The following is a 24,829-nucleotide window of genomic DNA, read 5'->3' on the forward strand; positions in this document are numbered from 1 at the left end:
GTTTGCGCTAGTGTTAATACGATGTAAACTACTGAGAGGAATTGTATCTTTGTGGTGCGCTACCCCAGTGTAAAAAGTTGCACATTTCAAAGTATGTTGTCTATCCGTGTTACAATGTTGGTTTTAATGTAGTCTACGAATCCCACTACATATCGCAGTCTCACCTTCGCTTTACGTAAGTACTAAGTAGAGAGGTAGTACATTGTAGGGGGTAACCAGTCGGTCTCGTGCAGGGCTGCCCAATTCCGGCCTTAATGGGCCGAAACACTTCTGTTTTTTATCCTCCCAATCATGGACTCATTCAGCCCTGGGACACCAGCTGAGTACAATTTAACTACCAGGTAGAACAACAGAAGTGTTTCGGCCCCCAGGACCGGAATTTGGCAGGCCTGGTCTGAAGAACAGAAACGAATAAAAGTGTATCTCTTTTGAAGACCGTTGAATCAACTTTACCTTGTCCTCTTAAATAAGTGGGGACCTACCTTTTTGTATTGTAGCGCATTATAAAAAATATTTGCCTAAGTACACATCTAATAATCTACTCATTCTACAATCAGTTTCAGATCTGCACAATGGTAGCCTATATAATTATAGGCATATTTATCAAAATATAGAGAACCAGATCTGTAGTGTCTGTGACATGTCCATCTAAAAACGATCCCATTAAGAAATAATAAAGGTTATGTTTTTAAATATGCAGCAGTATCTCTTTTAAGAATATTATTTCAAGGGTTTATCCCCTGATATTTACCCTTTCAGCTAATCAGGTTTCCTTTGTTTCTCAGTGGCCTGCCCATGGGAGATAAACAGGATGAATCTTCTGCTCATTCCCTACAAAAACAGGGAATCTGAAAGCCTCGTGTGTTTCGTCACATAATAATACCATATGTTACAATTATAAATACAGTGAGTGGTGTGCATTGATTTGCCCCTTATGGCCTCCAAATCGGAGAGTATTACTGTATTTGACTCATAAAAATTGTTGAAAGAATGAAAAAGAACATCTGAGGTTCTCCCTCTTAGTAGGCTACCAAAAATGGTATTCATGAGATTGAGCAAGGTTTATTTTTCTGGAAAAGAGCCTAGTTTAAAGATTACATTTACTGGGGGCATAAATTGGGCATTTCCTAACCCAAGTTTCTAGACCGAGTATGTATCTCGGACTAGCAGTAGAACACTATACCACTGTGTGACGCGTTTACCGACATGTGCCTGTTTGGCAACGCTTTGGTCAGATAGTTCTGATTCGGAATGCATCGGCGAACGGTGCCCAGGAAATAATTAAATCCAATTGTTAGACGCTACCAGCCCTTCCTCCAAAGCAAAACCAAACATGGATTCCATGTTGTTCTCGCGTTGCACGTTCAGTCTGTGTTTCACACCTGCAATACCGGTAACATGCTTGGTCTAGAAACCGGGCTAGTCATCTCTTTGTTTGTGCTCTGATGAACTGTCACTGTAGCAGACAGACCAGTAATGAACTCAGCGCAGATCAAATAGTCAGTCTGGTCTACAAGAGCTTTCGATTTGTGAGGAATGGTTATTGGCTTGACCTTCAGTGGTGATTTCACAGGTAAAGAGCAAAATGGGTGTTTACCTGTTATATAAAATTTTAAAGAACAATATACTGTTCAGGTTATGGACAGCATGGATGCTGCTATCATCTTGCAATCAATGCAATCTTATTCGGTAAACAATAAGGAGCGCTGACATGTTTTTTTTCCCATGTAATTCAATTGGAAAAAAACAATGATGGCTATGCATGAATGTGGATTTAAACAGGCTTATGCAAGTTACAGTGAACGTGTCTCATCCTTTGCCACACAGCTGGGTGTAACTGCAGACTGTAGTGCCTTCAACTTGGGTCAGAATGGGGCATTGGCACAACCCCAACAGCACCATCCTCAGTCCGCATCATTTCCCTTGTGTGGTGAATTGCATATAATATAAAACTGCGTGTTGACTAGAACAATGAGTTGATTTATTCAAAACACAGTTTCTAGGTGAGTAATGACATTTATGTAGCAGACGTATTGTTGTTTTGGTAGAGGATTTATTCCTCTCTATGTTATGTCTGGTTGTAAAAAATGATTTATTTGTAGTGTGCCGCTTGGCAAGTCGTGTTCTGGGCTTATTGATGCCATTTCAATATCTCTTATGTCAAACAGCTCCGTCAGCGCTAGCATAGAAGAACCATCTGCATATAGATGTCACCAGTGCATACATTGGGCTTTGTATATGCTATGTGTATCATTTGGCTGATTACATCACTAACCCATTGTCGTTTTGACTCTGTGGAGAAATGTATGCACCTGCCAGCACTAAATGCATACAGACAGACACATTGAGGCAGGGGCCTGCTGCTCATGGGTCAGTGTTTAGTGTCCTCGTAGTAGAGCAGTCAGATCAGTCTAAACAGTGAGAAGTGTTTTAACGTTTTCCATTGATGTTGTAATCATCTATTGGGTTCTCTCCGTAATGTGTTGTCTACTGCTCTGCGGTAGTTATGGAAAGGCTGGTACTTTGATAGATTTGACAGTTTGACGAGTTGGGACGGAGCAGAGCAGGCCTCAGTACTACACTGAGGAACACGTCTACACTGGCTGGACAGATGCCAGGTTCTCCATCCTCATTGAGAGTTTTGTGTTGAATCTCTAATCATTGTTTTACCTGAGTTGTTTTTCCTACATCGTGGGGTGTTTGTCCTGTATAGCTCTGTCTGACCCTGTTTGTTTGCATGTTGGACCATATTGCAGGTAAAAATTCTGATTTGTCAGCAATTATTAACTTCCCTAAAATCCATAACTTTTAGTGGCCTGATTTTAAAGGGGGAGAAATATATTAAAGAGTTCAGCTGTTGATTCCACTGGATCGGAGGAAGAATTATATTCAATTGGGTTATGGAACCTACAGTATGGGTGAAGACACGATGAGGAACATGCTGTATGCAGCGCCATGTTGAATTCAACATCTTTCCATTGGGGGTAAAGACAGTACAGACAGTGAAGATATACAGGCAGTTACAACAGGAAGTGAAAGTGTCTGTTTGCAGTGTCTCTTGAGAACGGGGGTCCCCACAATCTGTCAGAGCCACCCCTGCGCAGTGGAACATGTACACACACTCTCCCCTACTAGCTCTCCTGTGTGGACGACTAGTGCCACTCCTCCTGGATGCTCCATTTGCTTTTAGTGCTCCCTCTGCTTCCGTACATCAGTGTTTCACAGAGAGTTTACTTTGTGTGTTTCAATTTATAAAATAATGAAAGTTCAGCCTCAGAGCAGATACTGGCATGATGATGGTTTGGCCGGCCCCAGCCTGATCCTCTCTCTTATCGCTGTGTTTTTGGTGGGGTCCAGACAGATCTACATCTCCCTAGTCCTAAAGACTTCCTTCCTCTATCTCCTGGGGAAGAATTTGTGCCCCCTTACCAAAGCCCCCCCCCCCCCCCCGGTTGACATTAGGAGGCTTCAGTGTGGCCAGTGTGCTAATCCCTGGGAACACACAATGAGGACTAATCTGACTAATTAACCTTGACTGCAGGGCCTCCAGCCAAGGCCTTCTACTAATCCACAGCCACCCACCCATCATGATCATACTGTATGCATGCAACACAGACTGACAAATGTTATGCACTCTCAGTGAGAAATGAAAATTGACTAAAACAATGAGTTGATTTATTCAAAACACAGTTTCTAGGTGAGTAATGACATGTATGTAGCAGACGTATTGTTGTTTTGGTAGAGGATTTATTCCTCTCTATGTTATGTCTGGTTGTAAAAAATAATTTAGGAGAGGGTTGGATGTAGGCTATAACTGTGCATTTAGCTTTCCATTGCTGTTGAATGCTTTAATGCAGAACGTGTTTGATCTATTTGCTGTGTGCCGCTTGGCAAGTCGTGTTCACCATACCTGTTCCCTTCAACATAGCTGTGAGGTCAAAGGAGCATTGGGTGGACATGACCTTTTGGGTGAAGTCCCCCTGTTGTCACTCCCAGGATATCCGCCTCTTTTGTGTTCTGTAAGCATAGGAAGTTTACCCCCTGAAAAAGATGGGCATGAGGACGACATTATTGCGAGCAAAGTTCCTCCGAAGCAGCTACGGGATAAAAGAGACCATTCTATATGATCATCTACATACTAACCTTAGGCTGTTCTTAACTCCTCTGTTATAAGAGGCCCAACTTGACAATTTACCTTTGTCACAGACATGCACTAATGTAATGTGTTCTGTGGGAGTGTTGCCGTTGATTTAATGGAATCAATCACATTACCATTAGGTCACAACACGTCACTGTTGACCTGTTGAAGTTGTAGTATCATTATGTACATTAAGTGTTATTTGTTTTATTTCAATTTGAAGGTATGCCCTTTTTATATACGAATGAGTCCAGCTAACATGAAAACATTTTGGTCATTTTACCAGACACTCTTATCCAGAGCTACTTTCAGTAAGTACTTAGTACATACATTCTTTGTACTGGTCCCCCGTGGGAATCAAACCCACAACCCTGGCTTTGCAAGCGCCATGCTCTACCAACTTAGCCACATGTGACCCATTGCAAACATTTGTTTAATAATTGTATCATTACTGGCATACTGTGAGCTGGCACACTGACTAGGATATTGCTCAGCCAAGAGTCCGGACACAACAGAGAGTTGGCCGTCTGTCTGACTCAGCCTGCCATTATCACAGTTGTTGTTGCATCAGGACAGACTGAGCCTCTAGTCTGCTACTCTATAATGATTCAAGTCTTACTACCTCTCTTCCTCAGTCAGCTGACACTCTTATTACAGCCCAGAACACCTGCAGTCAGCAGAGTTTGGTTCAGACTGCGCGTTGTGTGCTGCCTTTTGTGAGGTGTGCCACTACCTACCCAGCCTTAGTAGCCAGCCAGGCAGGCAGTCTTCACACCTCACTTAAATGATGATTACCAGAACACTTTTAGCAGATTGGAGAATTACTGGATGTAATTGTTGCAACATAGAGGAGGGAAACTAGATGGAAGGCTTGACCTCCTTCCACTATTCCCAGCATATGCTTAGGTTGTGCAGTACGGGGGTATGGTAGCTAAGTTTGGTTGTCATATGATTTTCCCTGTGACTCCAGTAGTCAACTTGGATAATCATTGATGAGTGCACTAATCACCACCAAACCCAAATCAAACAGGCTAATTTCCCCCATGTCAAATGAAAGTTGTTGGACAACATCTCTTGATGTGAACAAAACAGACCCTAGGTACAGACCCTAGGACTAACCTCTGACCAGGTGGTCTGGCTAATTGCCTGGATCCATACGAGAAGTCTGTATATAAGGAGTTGTTGAGTGTCATGTAATGGAGGAATGTCAGGCACCAGCCTTTGTCTGAATGTCATCTCTGTTCTCTCACACGCTGATGGACAAGTCTGAGGGAGCTGTGACTTTAGTTTACCTCAGGACAGACTTGTTATGTGGTCTTTTTAACTGTTAAAAAATACTAAACTTTCTGAGTCTGTCAATAATATCGAGTTAGATTTCCTCGAAAGGACATTGGCAGTACACTGAACCAAAATATAAATGGAACATGTAAAGTGTTGGTCCCATGTTCCATGAGCTGAAATAAAAGATCCCAGAAATGTTCCATATGCACAAAACTATTATTTCTCTAGTTTTGTGCACAGATTTGTTTACATCCCTGTTAGTGAGCATTTCTCCTTTGCCAAGATAATCCACCCACTAGACAGGTGTGGCATATAGAGAATCTAATTAAACAGCATGATCATTACACAGGAGCACATTGTGCTGGGGACATTTAAAGGCCACTCTAGTTTTGTCATACAACACAATGCCACAGATGTCTCAAGTTTTGAGGGTGCATGCAATTGGCATGCTGACTGCAGGAATGTCCACCAGAGATGTTTCCAGAGAATGTAATGTTAATTTCTCTAGTATGGTGCATTTCTGTTTTGTAATAAAGCCCTTTTATGTGGAAACACTCAGTCTGATTAGCTGGGCCTGGCTCCCAAGTGGTGGGCCTATGCCCACCCATGGCTGTGCCCTTGCCCAGTCATGTGAAAACCATAGATTAGGGCCTAATGAATTTATTTAATTTGATTGATTTCCTTCTATGAACTGCAACTCAGCAAAATCTCTGAAATTGTGGGCATGTTGCGTTTATAGTTCAGTTTACAGTGCCTTCAGAAAGTATTTAAACCCCTAGACTTTTTCCACATTATGATAAGTTACAGCCTTATTCTAAAATGGATGAAATAAATAAAAATCCTTAGCAATCTACACAGAATACCCCATCATGACAAAGTGAAAACAGGTTTTTAGAAATTTCTGTAAATGTATTAAACATAAAAACAGAAATACCTTATTTACATACAGTTGACTTTGTGCATGACACAAGTAATGTTTCCAACAATTGTTTACAGACAGATTATTTCATTTATAATTCACTGTATCACAATTCCAGGGGGTCAGAAGTTTACATACACTTAGTTGACTGCCTTTAAACAGCTTGGAAATTCCAGAAAATTATGTTTTGGCTTTAGAAGCTTCTGATAGGCTAATTGACATGATTTGAGTCAATTGAAGGTGTACCTGTGGATGTATTTCAAGGCCGACCTTCAAATTCAGTGCCTCTTAGCCTGACATCATGGGGAAATTGTAGAAAAATTGTAGACCTCCACAAGTCTGGTTCATCCTTGGGAGCAATTTCCAAATGCCTGAAGATACCACGTCCATCTGTACAAACAATAGTACGCAAGTATAAACACCATGGGACCAGGCAGCCGTCATACCGCTCAGGAAGGAGACGCATTCTGTCTCCTAGAGATGAACGCACTTTGTTGCGAAAAGTGCAAATCAATCCCAGAACAACAGCAAAGCACCTTGTGAAGATGCTGGAGGAAACAGGTACAAAAGTATATTTTTCCACAGTAAAACAAGCCCTCTATCGACAACCTGAAAGGCCGCTCCGCAATGAAGAAGCCACTGCTCCAAAACCATAATTAAAAAAGCCAGACTACGGTTTGCAACTGCACATTGAGACAAAGATTGTACTTTTTGGAGAAATTTCCTCTGGTCTGATGAAACAAAAATAGAACTGTTTGGTCATAATGACCATCGTAATGTTTGGAGGAGAAAGGCGGATGCTTGCAAGCCGAAGAACACCATCCCAATCATGAAGCACGGGGGTGGCAGCATCATGTTGTGGGGGTGCTTTGCTGCAGGAGGGACTGGTGCAGTTCACAAAATAGATGGCATCATGAGGTAGGAAAATTATGTGGATATATTGAAGCAACATCTCAAGACATCAGTCAGGAAGTTCAATCTTGGTCACAAATGGGTCTTCCAAATGGACAATGACTCCAAGCATACTTCCAAAGTTGTGGCAAAATGGCTTAAGGACAACAAAGTCGAGGTATTGGAGTGGCCATCACAAAGCCCTGACCTCAATCCTATAGAACATTTGTGGGCAGAACTGAAAAAGCGTGTGCGAGCAAGGAGATCTACAAACCTGACTCAATTACCCAAAATGTACCCAACTTATTGTGGGAAGCTTGTGGAAGGCTACGCAAAACGTTTGACCCAAGTTAAACAATTTACATTGTACTGTACATTGCACTGTACATAGTCCATCGGTAAATAGCCCACCCAATTTACCTACCTCATCCCCATACTGCTTTTATTTATTTACTTTTCTGCTCTTTTGCACACCAGTATCTCTACCTTCACATGACCATCTGATCATTTATCACTCCAGTGTTAATCTGCTAAATTGTAATTATTCGCCTACCTCCTCATGCCTTTTGCACACAATGTGTATATAGCCTCTTTTTTTTTCTTTTTTTCTTATTCCTACTGTGTTATTGACTTGTTTATTGTTTACTTCATGTGTAACTCTGTGTTGCTGTCTGTTCACACTGCAATGCTTTATCTTGGCCAGGTCGCAGTTGTAAATGAGAACTTGTTCTCAACTAGCCTACCTGGTTAAATAAAGGTGAAATATATATTTTTTTAAATATATATTTCAGGTCCCACAGTTGACAGTGAGTGTCAGAGCAAAAACCAAGCCATGAGGTCGAAGGAATTGACCGTAGAGCTCCGAGACAGGATTGTATCGAGGCATAGATCTTGGGAAGGGTACCAATTGTTTTTTTTAGCATTGAAGGTCCCCAAGAACACCGTGGCCTCCATCATTCTTAAATGGAAGTAGTTTGTAACCACCAAGACTACCCAGAGCTGGCTGCCCGGCCAAACTGATCAATCGGGGGAGGAGGCCCTTAATCGGGGAGGTGACCAAGAACCCGATGGTCACCATGACAGCGCTCTCGAGTTCCTTTGAGGAGATGGGAGAACCTCCCAGAAGGACAACCATCTCTGCAGCACTCCACCAGTCAGGCCTTTATGGTATAGTGGCAAGATGGAAGCCACTCTTCAGTAAAAGGCACATAACAGCCCGCTTAGAGTTTGCCAAAAGGCACCTCAAGACTCAGACAATGAGAAACAAGATTCTCTGGCCTGATGAAACCAAGATTAAACTCTTTGGCCTGAATGCCAAGCGTCACATCTGGAGGAAATCTGGCACCATCCCTACGGTGATGCATGGTGGTGGTAGCATCATGCTGTGGGGATGTTTTTCAGCAACAGGGACCGGGAGACTAGTCAGGATCGAGGGGAAAGATGAACGGAGCAAAGTACAGAGATCCTTGATGAACCTGCTCCAGAGTGCTCAGGACCTCAGACTGGGGCAAGGGTTCACCTTCCAATAGGACAACGACCCTAAGCACACAGCCAAGACAACGCAGTTGGAGTGGCTTCGGGACAAGTCTCTGATTGTCCTTGAGTGGCCTAGCCAGAGCCCATACTTGAACCTGATCGAACATCACCGGAGAGACCTGAAAATAGCTGTGCAGCAACGCTTCCCATCCAACCTGAAAGAGATTGAGAGGATCTGCAGAGAAGAATGGGAGAAACTCCCCAAATACAGATGTGCCAAGCTTGTAGCGTCATACCCAAGAAGACTCAAAGCTGTGTTCGCTGCCAAAATTGCTTCAACAAAGGACTGAATACTTGTGTAAATGTGATATTTCAGTTTTTTTAGCAAAAATGTCAACCTGTTTTTGCTTTCTCATTATGGGGTATTGTGTGTAGATTGATGAGGGAGAAAAAAACAATTGAATACATTTTAGAATAAGGCTGTAACGTAACAAAATGTGGATAATTCAAGGAGTCTGAATATTTTCCGACGGCATTGTAGATGAGTTAAATTCCCCTAAAGCAGACCCACAGTCTAAGGATGTGCTTTCTTTCAACACTTTCAAACAAGTCATGACCAGATTAGTTTGCATGTGCCAGTTTGTTTATTTTCCAATGGGCTTTAGATTTCAATGTTTTACCAAAAATGATTCAATTAAAGTTTATTTGTTGCGTACACAGATTTGCAGATGCTATCGCAGGTGCATCAAAATGCTTGTTTTAAGCTCCAAGATGTTTGGATGTCAGTGTGTAGCATTGAAATATGCAGTATAGCAGTATATACAGATTTCATCCAGCTAGTATTACCTTGAGCCTCTCTGTCCCGGGCTGCAGTTCTGAGCACTGGCAGTCTCTTCTGAAGAGCTGAGAAGACTCAGTGAGACTTCCTTGGGGGCGTATAGGCCTATTTGAATCCTATAGACTAAAAACAATATGTGCATTTTTATAAAAAATAATTATAGACTTGATGAATCATTATAAGAAGTATGGCAAGGAGGTATGAAATTAAAAACTTGCATACATAATTGTGTCGTCACATTTCTCTTTCAGTCTTTCAATAATGAGACTTTATGTGGTATACACATTCCAAAAATGTGATATTTGACCATATCATCATTTTTGTAAAGTAACATAAATGGATCTTTGTTGCAAGGGCTCATTTGTTTCTCCTGTTTGAAATGGATGGGTGTTAGTGATGTGGTGCTTGGAGTACTCCATCCCATCAGTGGAGAAAGTGCTCTTCACGTTATTGTCCAGTTAATTGTTCCATTTCCAGGAAACCACTGGTAGCCCTTGTGAAACCACTCATCAGAATCCACCATCATGGGGCTGGGCAATAAAACATTCCAACGTGAACTCACACTCCCTAGATGTTGGGATGGATAAAAGTCCACAGTCTGTGTGCTTGTGTTTGCAATTAGCTACAAATACTTCTGCATATGCTCTTAGAGATGACAACTCGATGCATGTGTGTAAGTAGACTGAGTCAATGTGTGCGTTTACACTGTGTGCGTGTTTCTGCCTAGCGTATGATTGTGTGTGGGTGTTATTCTCTTTTTCGATCCCGTAATTTTTTTTGCGTTCTTTATGCTTGCGGCTCAAGGACATTGTGTTATGCCTATGACAGCACCCTAACTGGATAAGTGCCATTTGACGATGCCAAGCTCTTCACAGCTCACCTAGCTACAGTATTTTAGCTGGGTGTCCTTTTTATCAAAGACAATGCCATTTGGGGATTAGTCAGAGTTGGCATTTTGAGTTTGAACAAATAAGTATGAATAAGTGGAGTGACTTCATCGTCATTACTGTCCTATTGGAACAGAGGGTTAGAGGGTGCTGTCCTTGGTTTGGTGAGTGTTTATCTGAATACTTTGCTAACATGGAAGTACAATGCATTGCTAATGTAAAAGATGCTAACTCATTATTACAAGGTGATTCTAATGATGCAATGTTATGTCTTACAGGTTGTGTCGTGGACCTGGACTGTAATGTATGATTTGTTCTTATTGTTCGGGTGTACTGTATGCTCTCTCTCGGATGGTTATTTCTTGCATGCCACAGCGAGGTTTGCAGTAGCTGGAGGGATGGTTGCAGACTGGAAACATGTTCAACAGACCCTCATTGTGCTCGGTTAGTTAATGACTGATTTTTCATGATTGGGTCTCTGTTTGAAGAGAGGTTGTTGAGGACCTGTTTGGCTGAATAGTGAGGAACACGCTGACCCTAAGCTGGAGGAAGCAGGAAGGGATGCAGGGATTGGATGGACTTTGGCTGGTCTATTGTTTTGAGAAGACCGCACCACAGTGAGCGAATGGATGCTTTTGTGTTTTGCCCTGCGAGCAACTGGATCCTCTAGATGTGGCCGCCACCCCACATATCCTTTTATCATGCTGTCAGTCACACAAGGACCAGGACTGTCATCAGTTGTATGTGATGCACTGGCCTCTACCTGACAGTGGAGAGACAAGCATTGATTTCAGGTAAGGTCAGAGGTGAATTGGAACATCTTCATGTAATACTTAGTTGGCTTGATGAGTAATGTATGTTCTGTCTTCCAGCTCAGGGTTTCCCAAACTCGGTCCTGAGGCCCACCCTGGGTGCACTTTTTGTTTCCCTCCCCTAGCACTACACAGTAGATTCAAATAATCAAAGCTTGATGATGAGTTGGTTATTTGAATCAGCTGTGTAGTGCTAGGACAAAAAACAAAACGTGCACCCGGGAGGGTGGGGGGGGACCGATTTTGGGAAACCTTGTTCCAGCTGACAAAGCAACCTTTAGCTATAGAGATGGCCTTGCTGTTTTGATGAAAGAATCCCTTTGCCTATGGTCGATCCCCTTTTCAATATATGAACGTATTGTAACCCTATGGAGTTCTAAACCTATTGCAACATAGTTGACCTTGGAGGGCTGAACTGAAAATGACATGGTCCTTGTCGGATACAAAACCATAGCCTGCTTCTAACAGAGTTATCCAGAAAACAGATTAATTTATATATTTTGTACTCCGGTAATGACATCAATCATTGCTTTCACTAACATCATTTGTCAAAGACGGAGGCTGACTGACTGTTGCAGCTGTTGAAGCTTCCCTTTATGAACATGTCCTTGCCCTGTTGTCAGGGAAATGAATCACGGTTGCTAAGGAAATGAGACTGTGTGTGGTTGACTACGGTGTTGACTAAGGTTCGCCTTGGCAAGACTATTTTGATGCAAAAGTAGACCCACATGCTTGGATGCAGTGTGCAAAAGCCATCAGGATTCATTTGGAGATCCATTTGTCCCATTGTTAGCTGATTATGCATGTGAATTAGTGGCTTTATTGACATTTTCACTCTGTAATACACTTAACCATGTCTCTGTTGTTTTTTTGCTTCTGAATGCAAGAATAAGTGGTGTTAATCAGTTCCCTAAATGTGCTCTGTGTGTGTGACTGTGAGGAAAAAGAGAGAGAGAATTAGAGACCTGAGAAAGGGGAAATTACATTTCCTCAACCTTGGTTGCCTTGATGCTGTTGTCTGGGTTTCTATGTTCTTATATTAGAGGCATTTAAATGCTGTCAGAACCACTGCCGGGTAATCCACAGGTCTTTGAGAGCGAAAGGGGGGGGGGGGGGGGGGGGGGGTGTAAGATACACATGCTATTACAACTCATACAGTACCTACATACCTCAGTCTTTCCATGACATCACTCCTACTGTAGGGATGGTTTTCACTTCTAACAAGCTGTACTTATGAGAGGTGATACAATTAGGAAAGAGGACTATAACAACTGTATCGAGAGTAATGTATGCTACTGCTCTGGTGTGTAAATTAATGCCATGAGAAGGATAATGCCTTTTTTTTTCTAAAAAAGGAGAAACTGCTAAATGGCATAGAACCCTCAAATTAAAATCTGGACTTCGAAGCTTGTTCCACTGCTTTAAAAAAAAATATTCCCCTCTAATCAGGCACTGGGACACCAGGTGCATGCAATTAATTATCAGGTAGAATAGAAAACCAGCAGGCTCCGGGACCTCGTAGGGTAAGAGTTGTATACTCCTGGCATAGAATAATGGCTCTTTGTGCCGTTTTCAAGTCAGCGTCCAGTTTTTAATTGGACACATCTGTGTAGTGAAAGAGTAAGTCGGCATGTGTGTTTTTGTAGTTTTCTAACACCAGCCGGTAAGTGAACCAGTGAAGGTTCTGGACAATGGAGCTGTGGAATCCAGTGAAAGGAGGAAATCCCTGTGGCGTTCAGGCTGAACTATCTTCCATCCTCTGACTAAAGTCAGCTCGGTTGCTCGTTGATATACTGTTGCCTATTTCCTGGAAAGATGTTTCATTGGTTTCCTATCCTGTGGTTAATTAACAGCACCCAGTCAAGATCATACCACTGAAATGAGTCATTACCATGTTGATATGCTATACTACTAGAAGTAACACTTGGAGTGTACACTTCACACTTGTATGGTTTTGGCTGAGAAACACTGAGTAAGGGCATCTGGCAATGACTTGTGTTGAGGCGGAGGAGTAGGCTGCCATCTCCATTCTCCAGCCCCACAACAGTCTCTAGTACACCAGACACACCCAGCTATAGACAGTAGCCTCTCCTTTAGCTCAACTCTCTACCACAGTCGGAAACTCTCCACCAGGAAGGGTGCTGGTTGCTTCAGACATTCCTGACTGTGTGGTTGTTTTCGGTCACATTCCTTGGTGAATACAGGAGGAGCTTTAAAAAGAAACTGTAACGCTAGCTCTGCACATATGGGTTGCCCGCTGGCACAGACAAGGGATGCATTGAGAGCTGTGCGAGTCTCCGTGGCAACAGGAGACAAAGTAGTGTAAGGCTCAAGACCTGAGAGGAAATCTGGATATATTAGTGTAGATACAAAACTCCATCCTAGGATCAGGACGTTTAGTGATAATTCACTGGGCAAGCCCCAACGAAGGACACAGATGCAGACAAAGAGGCTGTGCCCTAATCAACAATAATGACAGGACTTGTGCACATTGGGGATAGGGAGGAAAGGAGCATGCATTAGGCATTAGTCTTCTCCCGGCTCCATCCACATCCACTCCAGTAGTCCTCAAAGAAGGCAGTGAGGGTAATGAGAGCTCCCTGTGGTCCCTGAGCTTCTCCTGCATCACTCCTGCTGTCTGGTTGGTTGTTCTCCGCAGCACAGCTGTAATTGAGAACCTAACAGTGCGTGCTCTCTGCTACACTTAAGGCACATGCAGAGTTGCCCTCCAATGTCGTCTTTTGGAGCTATTGTCATCAGCAGGGGATCACAATTCCAGTAACTGGGTGAGGCTGATGCTTAACCGTTGCTGTCTGGCCCTGTCCTCAGAGGCCCTGTCCTCTATAGCCCTGCCCTCTGGCCCTGCTCTGCGGCCCTGCCCGGAGGGTGTGTAGATTCTCTGGTCTGGTACTCAATGACTGAGTCTGGAGGACTGGAGTTGGGCCAAGCAGCTGCTAGCTTTGAGTGTTCTGGCTCTCTGGCATACGGGGTGACCGACGATCACTCCCTGCTGTCAAATCCCCACTACACACGTCACTAAGTTTTTAAAGTCTCCCATGCTGCATACACACATAAGCTGCCATTTACACACACTCCTTTCAAACACACACACACACACACACACATCAATGCACTGACATGTTTGGCATCAACTGGTAGTAAAGCTTCTAAGCACTGCCTCAGGCCTTCACGGTATGCTCAGAATGAACACACATTTTTCTATTTGTGCAAACAGGCAGTCTGCACCACCTCTTTCAAGACTTGTAGAAAACACTTACAGGTGAACATCTTAAAGAGGACACTGCACGCCCGATGAGATCAACTTAAAGGCCACCATGCCTGAATGACATTACTGTCCGTCTCCTTTCTGTAATCAAGTCACCCATGTCACTGCCTCGACTGCTGCTGATGTTACAAGTCAGAAATCACAAAATGTTTGCTCAATCCTACGTATTTTACATGCTGCTGAGCATTCCTGTAAACCCCTAACCCCCTGTCCCTTTCACAGACCTGGGTTCAAATTAATGATATGTATTAACTCTAGATGACTGACAGACACCTTAATGCATACTTTAAATTATATTAAGTGAACATGACAATTTTAAAAGACTAAATGACATTCCTTAAAATATATTTTTTGGGGGTACTAATGTTATTGACCCTACTACAACAAAGAAATGCTTTTTAAAATATGTCATTTATTGAATTACTGTAGAATTCCATTCATTCCTATGGAGGTCTGCTCCTTCTGGGGAGTGCCAATATGGTGGCCGGAGGCCTCAAAGCCTCTCATTGGCCATTTTACATAGCATCCACAGTCCTGGATTTCTGCACATCATTGGTTCAAATACAATTTAGGGTATTTCAATTACTTTCAAAAACATTTCGAAGTAAGTATTTGAATATGTTTTCTTAGAAAATATAAGTAGTTGAATATTGCCATGTGTTTGAAAATACTGAAATACACAGTCGAGTGTATTTTCAAATACAAATATTTAAACACATGCATTTAAACATGCACTATGCAGAAATCGCTCCGCCATGTCTGCGCCACCCGGGAGGCCTGAAATAATGTATTTGAAAATAGTTTCAAATAGTAGGCTAAAAACACTAAAATACTCAAATAAATATTTCAAATACTCACATGCACATTTATTTGAACCCAGCTCTGCCTGGTGATAAAACATGTTTTTTTCCTAGTGCTTTTCAAGCACCGAAAGACGCTTGTACGATAAGCCCATCTCTCCTCACGACAAGGCACCATTTAACTGATGTGAACTGTCTGTATATGTTAAGCCCCAGAATGAGGACAGATGTGGCCATCAGACCTACCCGCAGGCAGCGTCTGCCTGACCCAGAGCCCTAAGACCCTCAGCTGCTGTTGCTCTGGAGGAATTACTGGAGGATTACATTTTTTGATTTGTGGTGAAGCTGTAATCCACTAGCCTGGCTAAACCAGACTGACAACTACAGCGCCTGAGTGTAGCGGCGTCATAGACCTTAGGAATTAGAACACTATAGTAATTTAATGAGCGGCGTTCAGTCTATTTTAACCAGGCTAGTAGGCCTAATCCACATGCCGTCTCTATTAGAGACTAAACCTCAGGACCGCCTGTGGAGAGACTGTGGGTTGGCTGGGCAATGAGAAGATGAACTGTGTGTGGAACCAGATTAAATGATGGGCCTTGTACACTAGTACTAGGAATTAAATAGTATGGTGGGATGGATGAAGTCAGTCTGTGCACAGACTAGAGGTTGACCGATTATGATTTTTCAACGCCGATACCGATTCATCGGCCGGGTTTTATTTATTTATTTATTTATTTGTTATAATGACAATTACAACAATACTGAATTAACACTTACAGTGGGGCAAAAAAGTATTTAGTCAGTCACCAATTGTGCAAGTTCTGCCACTTAAAAAGATGAGAGGCCTGTCATTTTCATCATAGGTACACTTCAACTATGACAGACAAAATGAGAGAAAAAAATCCAGAAAATCACATTGTAGGATTTTTAATGAATTTATTTGCAAATTATGCTGGAAAATAAGTATTTGGTCACCTACAAACAAGCAAGATTTCTGGCTCTCACAGACCTGTAACTTCTTCTTTAAGAGGCCCCTCTGTCCTCCTGTATTAATGGCACCTGTTTGAACTTGTTATCAGTATAAAAGACACTTGTCCACAACCTCAAACAGTCACACTCCAAACTCCACTATGGCCAAGACCAAAGAGCTGTCAAAGGACACCAGAAACAAAATTGTAGACCTGCACCTGGCTGGGAAGACTGAATCTGCAATAGGTAAGCAGCTTGGTTTGAAGAAATCAACTGTGGGAGCAATTATTAGGAAATGGAAGACATACAAGACCACTGATAATCTCCCTCGATCTGGGGTTCCATGCAAGATCCTACCCTGTGGTGTCAAAATGATCACAAGAACGGTGAGCAAAAATCCCAGAACCACACGTGGGTACCTAGTGAATGACCTGCAGAGAGCAGGGACCAAAGTAACAAAGCCTACCATCAGTAACACACTACGCTGCCAGGGACTCAAATCCTGCAGTGCCAGACATGTCCCCCTGCTTAAGCCAGTACATGTCCAGGCCCGTCTGAAGTTTGCTAGAGAGCATTTGGATGATCCAGAAGAAGATTGGGAGAATGTCAGTTGAAACCAAAATATAACTTTTTGGTAAAAACCCAACTCGTCGTGTTTGGAGGATAAAGAATGCTGAGTTGCATCCAAAGAACACCATACCTACTGTGAAGCATGGGGGTGGAAACATCATGCTTTTGGGCTGTTTTTCTGCAAAGGGACCAGGACTACTGATCCGTGTAAAGGAAAGAATGAATGGGGCCATGTATCGTGAGATTTTGAGTGAAAACCTCCTTCCATCAGCAAGGACATTGAAGATGAAACGTTGCTGTGTCTTTCAGCATGACAATGATCCCAAACACACCACCCGGGCAACGAAGGAGTGGCTTCGTAAGAAGCATTTCAAGGTCCCGGAGTTGCCTAGCCAGTCTCCAGATCTCAACCCCATAGAAACTCTTTGGAGGGAGTTGAAAGTCCGTGTTACCCAGCAACAGCCCCAAAACATCACTGCTCTAGAGGAGATCTGCATGGAGGAATGGGCCAAAATACCAGCAACAGTGTGTGAAAACCTTGTGAAGACTTACAGAAAACGTTTGACCTCTGTCATTGCCAACAAAGGGTATATAACAAAGTATTGAGAAACTTTTGTTATTGACCAAATACGTATTTTCCAGCATAATTTGCAAATAAATTCATAAAAAATCCTACAATGTGATTTTCTGGATTTTTCTTTTTCTCTCATTTTGTCTGTCATAGTTGAAGTGTACCTATGCTGAAAATTACAGGCCTCATCTTTTTAAGGGGGAGAGCTTGCACAATTGGTGGCTGACTAAATTCCTTTTTCCCCACTGTATTTTAACTTAATATAATACATTAATAAAATAAATTTAGCCTCAAGTAAATAATGACACATGTTCAATTTGGTTTACATAATGCAAAAACGAAGTGTTGGAGAAGAAAGTAAAAGTGCAATATGTGCTAACATTTCAGTTCCTTGCTCAGAACACGAGAACATATGAAAGCTGCTGGTTCCTTTTAACATGAGTCTTCAATATTCCCAGGTAAGAAGTTTTAGGTTGTAGTTATTATAGGAATTATAGGACTATTTCCCTCTATACCATTTGTATTTCATTAACCTTTTGACTATTAGATATTCTTATAGACACTTTAGTATTGCCAGTGTAACAGTATAGATTCCGTCCCTCTCCTCGCTCCTCCCTGGGCTCGAACCAGCAACACAACGACAACAGCCACATCGAAGCAGCGTTACCCATGCAGAGCAAGGGGAACAACTACTAGAAGGCGAGTGACGTTTGAAACGCTATTAGCGCGCGCTAACTAGCTAGCCATTTCACTTCGGTTACACCAGCCTCATCTTGGGAGTTGATAGGCTTGAAGTCATAAACAGCGCAATTCTTGATGCACAACGAAGAGCTGCTGGCAAAACGCACAAAAGTGCTGTTTGAATTAATGTTTACGCGCCTGCTTCTGCCTACCACCGCTCAGTCAGATACTTAGATATTTGTATGCTTGTATGCTCAGTCAGATTATATGCAACGCAGGACACGCTAGATAATATCTAGTAATATCATCAACCATGTGTAGTTAACTAGTGATTATGATTGATTGATTGTTTTTTATAAGATAAGTTTAATGCTAGCTAGCAACTTACCTTGGCTTACTGCATTCGCGTAACAGGCAGTCTCCTTGTGGAGTGCAACAAAAGGCAGGCCGTTATTGCGTTGGACTAGTTAACTGTAAGGTTGCAAGATTGCATCCCCCGAGCTGACATGGTGAAAATCTGTAGTTTTGCCCCTGAACGAGGCAGTTAACCCACCGTTCCTAGGCCGTCATTGAAAATAAGAATGTGTTCTTAACTGACATGCCTAGTTAAATAAAGGTCTAAAAAATATTTAACAAATTGGCAAATCGGCACCCAAAAAGACCGATTTCCGATTGTTATGAAAACTTGAAATCGGCCCTAATTAATCGGCCATTCTGATTAATCGGTCGACCTCTAGCACAGACTCACAGGGGGGATTTTAATCCTCTGATCTAAAAGCTTTCGTCTAGTGCTACAGTAATGAACTGCTGCATTTTAACATTAGATTGGTCAGTCTTGACTGATTTGATATTACTGAGGGTCAATCGATGCTTTGTGAAAACTGTGTGTGGGTGTGTTACCAAGTGTTGCAATGGTAATCAAGGGCTCTTCAATTATTGCGTAACAAACCCTTTGTTAATGTGATAAAGAAATCACATCTGTGAAAGACTGGCTGGCCTTAATTTGATATTGATTACGAACAATCTCACCACCCTGCTCTACAAACACTATATCTAGGAGAGAGGTTATATAAATGGCCGCGGGAAGATGTGAATTTTTTTCCCATGCTGCTGACTGCTGTTTTGGTTCACTCTTACAGGAATAATTAAGGCCCAGTGCACTACTTTGATATTTATTTTGACAAATCAGAATTAAATAAAAAATGTATTTCCCACGGCTATGGCCGTTTTATTTCCAGCTTTAGTAGAGCTGGGCAATATGGACAAAAATCCATATCCAGATAATTCAGTACATTAATCATGATATGGGGCCTCCCGGGTGGTGCAGTGGTTAAGGGCGCTGTACTGCAGCGCCAGCTGTGCCACCAGAGACTCTGGGTTCGTGCCCAGGCTCTGTCGTAACCGGCCGCGACCGGGAGGTCCGTGGGGCGACGCACAATTGGCCTAGCGTCGTCCGGGTTAGGGAGGGCTTGGCCGGTAGGGATATCCTTGTCTCATCGGCCATAGTGCGCGCTAACCAAGGTTGCCAGGTGCACAGTGTTTCCTCCGACACATTGGTGCGGCTGGCTTCCGGGTTGGATGCGCACTGTGTTAAGAAGCAGTGCGGCTTGGTTGGGTTGTGTATCGGAGGACGCATGACTTTCAACCATCGTCTCTCCTGAGCCCGTACGGGAGTTGTAGCAATGAGACTAGATAGTAGCTACTAAAAAAAAACAATTGGATACCACAAAATTGGGGAGAAAAAGGGGTAAAACAAAATGTACAGTGCCTTGCGAAAGTATTCCCTTGAACTTTGCGACCTTTTGCCACATTTCAGGCTTCAAACATAAAGATATAAAGCTGTATCTTTTTGTGAAGAATCAACAACAAGTGGGACACAATCATGAAGTGGAACGACATTTATTGGATATTTCAAACTTTTTTAACATATCAAAAACTGAAAAATTGGGCGTGCAAAATTATTCAGCCCCTTTACTTTCAGTGCAGCAAACTCTCTCCAGAAGTTCAGTGAGGATCTCTGAATGATCCAATGTTGACCTAAATGACTAATGATGATAAATACAATCCACCTGTGTGTAATCAAGTCTCCGTATAAATGCACCTGCACTGTGATAGTCTCAGAGGTCCGTTAAAAGCGCAGAGAGCATCATGAAGAACAAGGAACACACCAGGCAGGTCCGAGATACTGTTGTGAAGAAGTTTAAAGCCGGATTTGGATACAAAAAGATTTCCCAAGCTTTAAACATCCCAAGGAGCACTGTGCAAGCGATAATATTGAAATGGAAGGAGTATCAGACCACTGCAAATCTACCAAGACCTGGCCGTCCCTCTAAACTTTCAGCTCATACAAGGAGAAGACTGATCAGAGATGCAGCCAAGAGGCCCATGATCACGCTGGATGAACTGCAGAGATCTACAGCTGAGGTGGGAGACTCTGTCCATAGGACAACAATCAGTCGTATATTGCACAAATCTGGCCTTTATGGAAGAGTGGCAAGAAGAAAGCCATTTCTTAAAGATATCCATAAAAAGTGTCGGTTAAAGTTTGCCACAAGCCACCTGGGAGACACACCAAACGTGGAAGAAGGTGCTCTGGTCAGATGAAACCAAAATGTAACTTTTTGGCAACAATGCAAAACGTTATGTTTGGCGTAAAAGCAACACACCATCCCCACTGTCAAACATGGTGGTGGCAGCATCATGGTTTGGGCCTGCTTTTCTTCAGCAGGGACAAGGAAGATGGTTAAAATTGATGGGAAGATGGATGGAGCCAAATACAGGACCATTCTGGAAGAACCTGATGGAGTCTGCAAAAGACCTGAGACTGGGACGGAGATTTGTCTTCCAACAAGACAATGATCCAAAACATAAAGCAAAATCTACAATGGAATGGTTCAAAAATAAACATATCCAGGTGTTAGAATGGCCAAGTCAAAGTCCAGACCTGAATCCAATCGAGAATCTGTGGAAAGAACTGAAAACTGCTGTTCACAAATGCTCTCCATCCAACCTCACTGAGCTCGAGCTGTTTTGCAAGGAGGAATGGGAAAACATTTCAGTCTCTCGATGTGCAAAACTGATAGAGACATACCCCAAGCGACTTACAGCTGTAATCGCAGCAAAAGGTGGCGCTACAAAGTATTAACTTAAGGGGGCTGAATCATTTTGCACGCCCAATTTTTCAGTTTTTGATTTGTTAAAAAAGTTTGAAATATCCAATAAATGTCGTTCCACTTCATGATTGTGTCCCACTTGTTGTTGATTCTTCACAAAAATATACGGTTTTATATATTTATGTTTGAAGCCTGAAATGTGGCAAAAGGTCGCAAAGTTCAAGGGGGCCGAATACTTTCGCAAGGCACTGTATCATGATAGTTTTTTATATTAGTAGTTATTGAAACTATTACTACTTCTAATGTTGGATCTATCAATTGTCCCATTAACAATCCCATATTAGGAAACTTATTTCATTTTAAACCTCACATTTCTCTAGTAGGGCCCTATCGGTTATTTATCGTAATGAACAATATCAGCCAAATGCCCACAATAATTGATCGATATCGATAATGCTCTGTTTATTGTACCAGCTCTAGGTTTTAGGTCAACCTAAATTTAGCTTGAGTATGGTTTCAGTTTCCATGCACAGTAGGTTATGTTTAATGGTCCCAGAAGAACATTTTTGTTCAATGCATCACTAAACATCATAGTTGGTCATAAACACAAACATTCTAGAATTGTAGTTTAGTCACATTATGAGCCTGGCTTCATGTTCAGGAGAGCACAGATATAGGCCTAGATGTTACACACACACACACACACAATCAAAGTGCTGCTACTATAGTATGCAGTGGACTCATGCTTATGGAAAGTCACACCTGCCCAGTTTGCAGCTGTGTAAAAATAGTCTATACAATAGAAAGCACATACTGTATGCATAATATTGATGTCAGGTATATTCATTCATGTACTTATAGTTAGATAATTTTCAATCTGAGGAAATAAATACAGCTTCTGCTCTCTGGAAGCTCAGTTGTGACTGGTTCACTGAGGTATGTCATTCAACACTGGTATAAAATTTTTTATATTGTCCGGTATGTTCATGTACTCTCAGTATTCGCTGTAAAAGAGAGTCTGACTGGTTCACCAACTGACTGACTCATATGATTCATTGGAAAATGTACAACAACCAGGTTATGACAGCTCAGTGTTCAAAACATGGACCATATGGCCATGTCAACACCCTTAACTGTATGGCACCATGGAAAATTACCCTCATTAAGCCTAGCTGGTGCTGAAGCTGGTGTCTCCCTCCCTTTCTCCCTACAACACCTCAGTAGCAGAGGTCAACACTGTCTAGACATCAAATCTACTTAAGTGATAATGCCCGAGAAGCCGGTGTTTGGAGGATATATTGGCATGGGTGTTGTTGCAAACCGTGCCAATGTATCTTCTAAACACCAGCTTCGAGGGCATTATCACTTTTATACAATGGGTTACCAACACAATCAAATAATGATTGACATATTTTCATTAACATTATTTTGATGAATGTATTCATTTGTATTTATTTATTAATTACATGCTTGTTCGTTCCATTGGTTCAGTTGCCAGAGACACGACTCAGTCATTAAGTATTTTTTGTCCCAGTCTTTGTTATAAATGTTCCATTGCTATACTGGCTGGCAACCTTCTTATCCCTTGCTTGCTAGCTAGTCAACTTTGGCTAACACATTCACGTCAAACAGTGCAGCCTGTCACGCCTGCTCACGCTTCCCCTCTCTGAAGCTTGAGGGCGCCAGGCCTGTCACCATCATTGCGCACACCTGCGCTCAATGGACTCACGTGGACTCATTCACGTTTTGATTGCCTTCCCTATATCTGTCTGTTTCCTCTGTTTCATCCCCATGTCAGCATTGTCATTTTTGTTTTCTCCCTGTCCAGACGCTGTCCGTATTCTGTTCCTGTCCGTGTTTCATTAAATGTTTTCTCCCTGTCCAGACGCTGTCCGTATTCTGTTCCTGTCTGTTTCATTAAATGTTTTCTCCCTGTCCAGACGCTGTCCGTATTCTGTTCCTGTCTGTTTCATTAAATGTTTTCTCCCTGTCCAGACGCTGTCCGTATTCTGTTCCTGTCTGTGTTTCATTAAATGTTTTTTCCCTGTCCAGACGCTGTCCGTATTCTGTTCCTGTCTGTGTTTCATTAAATGTTCACTCCCTGTACTTGATTTTCGTCTCCAGCGTCTGTCCTCACACAGCCAGAATGAAGTAGCTGCATTTGCGTTTGTTTAAGCTGTTTTCCAGTTATTTTTTTAGGGGGAGGATACATCTATAAAAATGAGCGATTTCGCCTGGCATAGAACATTTGCTCTCTCGCCAGGCCATTGTTCAGAAGAGATAGCAAACACAATCACTTCAGACTGAAGCTGGAATGACAGCAAACTAGCTGCATTTCGTGTTTTTCTATTGACATTTCTTTGTAAATACGCGTAAAAATTATGCTGATTCATGATTTTGACTGGCTGAGAAAAGCTGCCAGTCTGTCTCGTCCCCACTCCGGATACGTTCATAGGACAGCTGGAGATCGAATTTCAAAGTTGAAACAATGTTGCAAATGTCGGAGAGACAGACCAAGGTTAATACAATTCTCTGCTGTTGAAACACAAATGCTAGTCTAAAAGAAATGGAAGACGATGTCCAAATGCTTTTTTACAACGAATATGTAAATTGCTTGGCAAGGTTGATGAGACAGTGGATGGCACAGTCAGATGGAACAGTGTAAATAGGCATTTCAACGTCAGATTTAGCCAGTGGTATCTTGTGGAATAGACACTGTCTGGAATGCGATTTTTAACCAATCAGCATCCAGGATTAGACCCACCCGTTGTATAATCTACTGTACTGCACTCTGTTGGGATTATTTAAGGGTTTTGAGTGTGTAGTTCATAATATTTCTATGATGTACTTGCTGAGATTTCTCTGAGGTGGTGTCAGTAGTTCATTGGCTAGCGTACTGAGTAGTCATTATGGCTCCATGATCAGTGCCGTGGTGGTGGAGGCCAGGGAGGACCGTGAGGGCCAGGGAGGGCCGTGAGAGGGGTCCAGAGCCAGACCCTAGCAGGCTGCTGTGGGTTGAGAGGTCCTGGGCTGGGGCACTTAGCCAGCTCGCCTCAGCCTGGCCTGGCTCTGCTAACAGAGGGGTTATGAAACCAGAAATAGGGATGTGGTTGGCTGCACTGACTGGAAACAATGCTCTCTTCTTTCTTTCCTTTTCATTTTCTTTCCTCCTCCAGTGTTTTCTTTTTGTCTCCATTTTAGAAAATGCTTTACTCGCATGCACAGGGAGCTATTGATTATTCAGTATGGGAAGGAAGGAACACTTATGATATTGAATGTGCAGGCAGTGGTTCTCATGTCCATAACTAGCTACATCTTGAGAGAACAGGAAATTACCCAGTCTGATTGATTCAACCTAGATATTGGCTTTTAATGATTAATTTTCTATGAATATCACTGTTCAGGACCATTCATTGTGTGTGTCATGTAACAAAATGGATGGCTCCACTTGTGTGTATGTGACACAGCGTTTGTGGAACACTTGTGTGTGACAAGGGCCCGGCTTCCGACCCACGCTTTCGCTCTCGCCTGTACTTCCTGTGTTTATCATCAACAAGCTATGATAAAGTAAAGAGCTGAAAACAGCCTGAGATA

At 42.4% G+C, this 24,829-nt stretch overlaps 1 protein-coding gene across 8 annotated transcripts in view; it reads left to right on the forward strand.

The window, feature by feature from the left end:
• The window catches only part of LOC110506731 (adenylate cyclase type 2), a 77,197-nt gene that overhangs the window by 512 nt on the left and 51,856 nt on the right, over positions 1–24,829 (forward strand). For 4 of the 8 annotated variants that reach the window (XM_021586557.3, XM_090222605.1, XM_090222604.1 and 1 more), the window contains exon 2: positions 10,709–11,224. The exons of the other annotated variants lie outside the window; for them this stretch is intronic. The gene's annotated coding sequence lies outside the window, so the exon portion shown is untranslated. The remainder of the gene's footprint in view (positions 1–10,708; positions 11,225–24,829) is intronic. 8 annotated transcript variants of the gene reach the window in all.

Source organism: Oncorhynchus mykiss, chromosome 26 (assembly GCF_057628025.1).
Source record: "Oncorhynchus mykiss isolate SJ-2025 chromosome 26, ASM5762802v1, whole genome shotgun sequence".
NCBI lineage: Eukaryota > Metazoa > Chordata > Actinopteri > Salmoniformes > Salmonidae > Oncorhynchus > Oncorhynchus mykiss.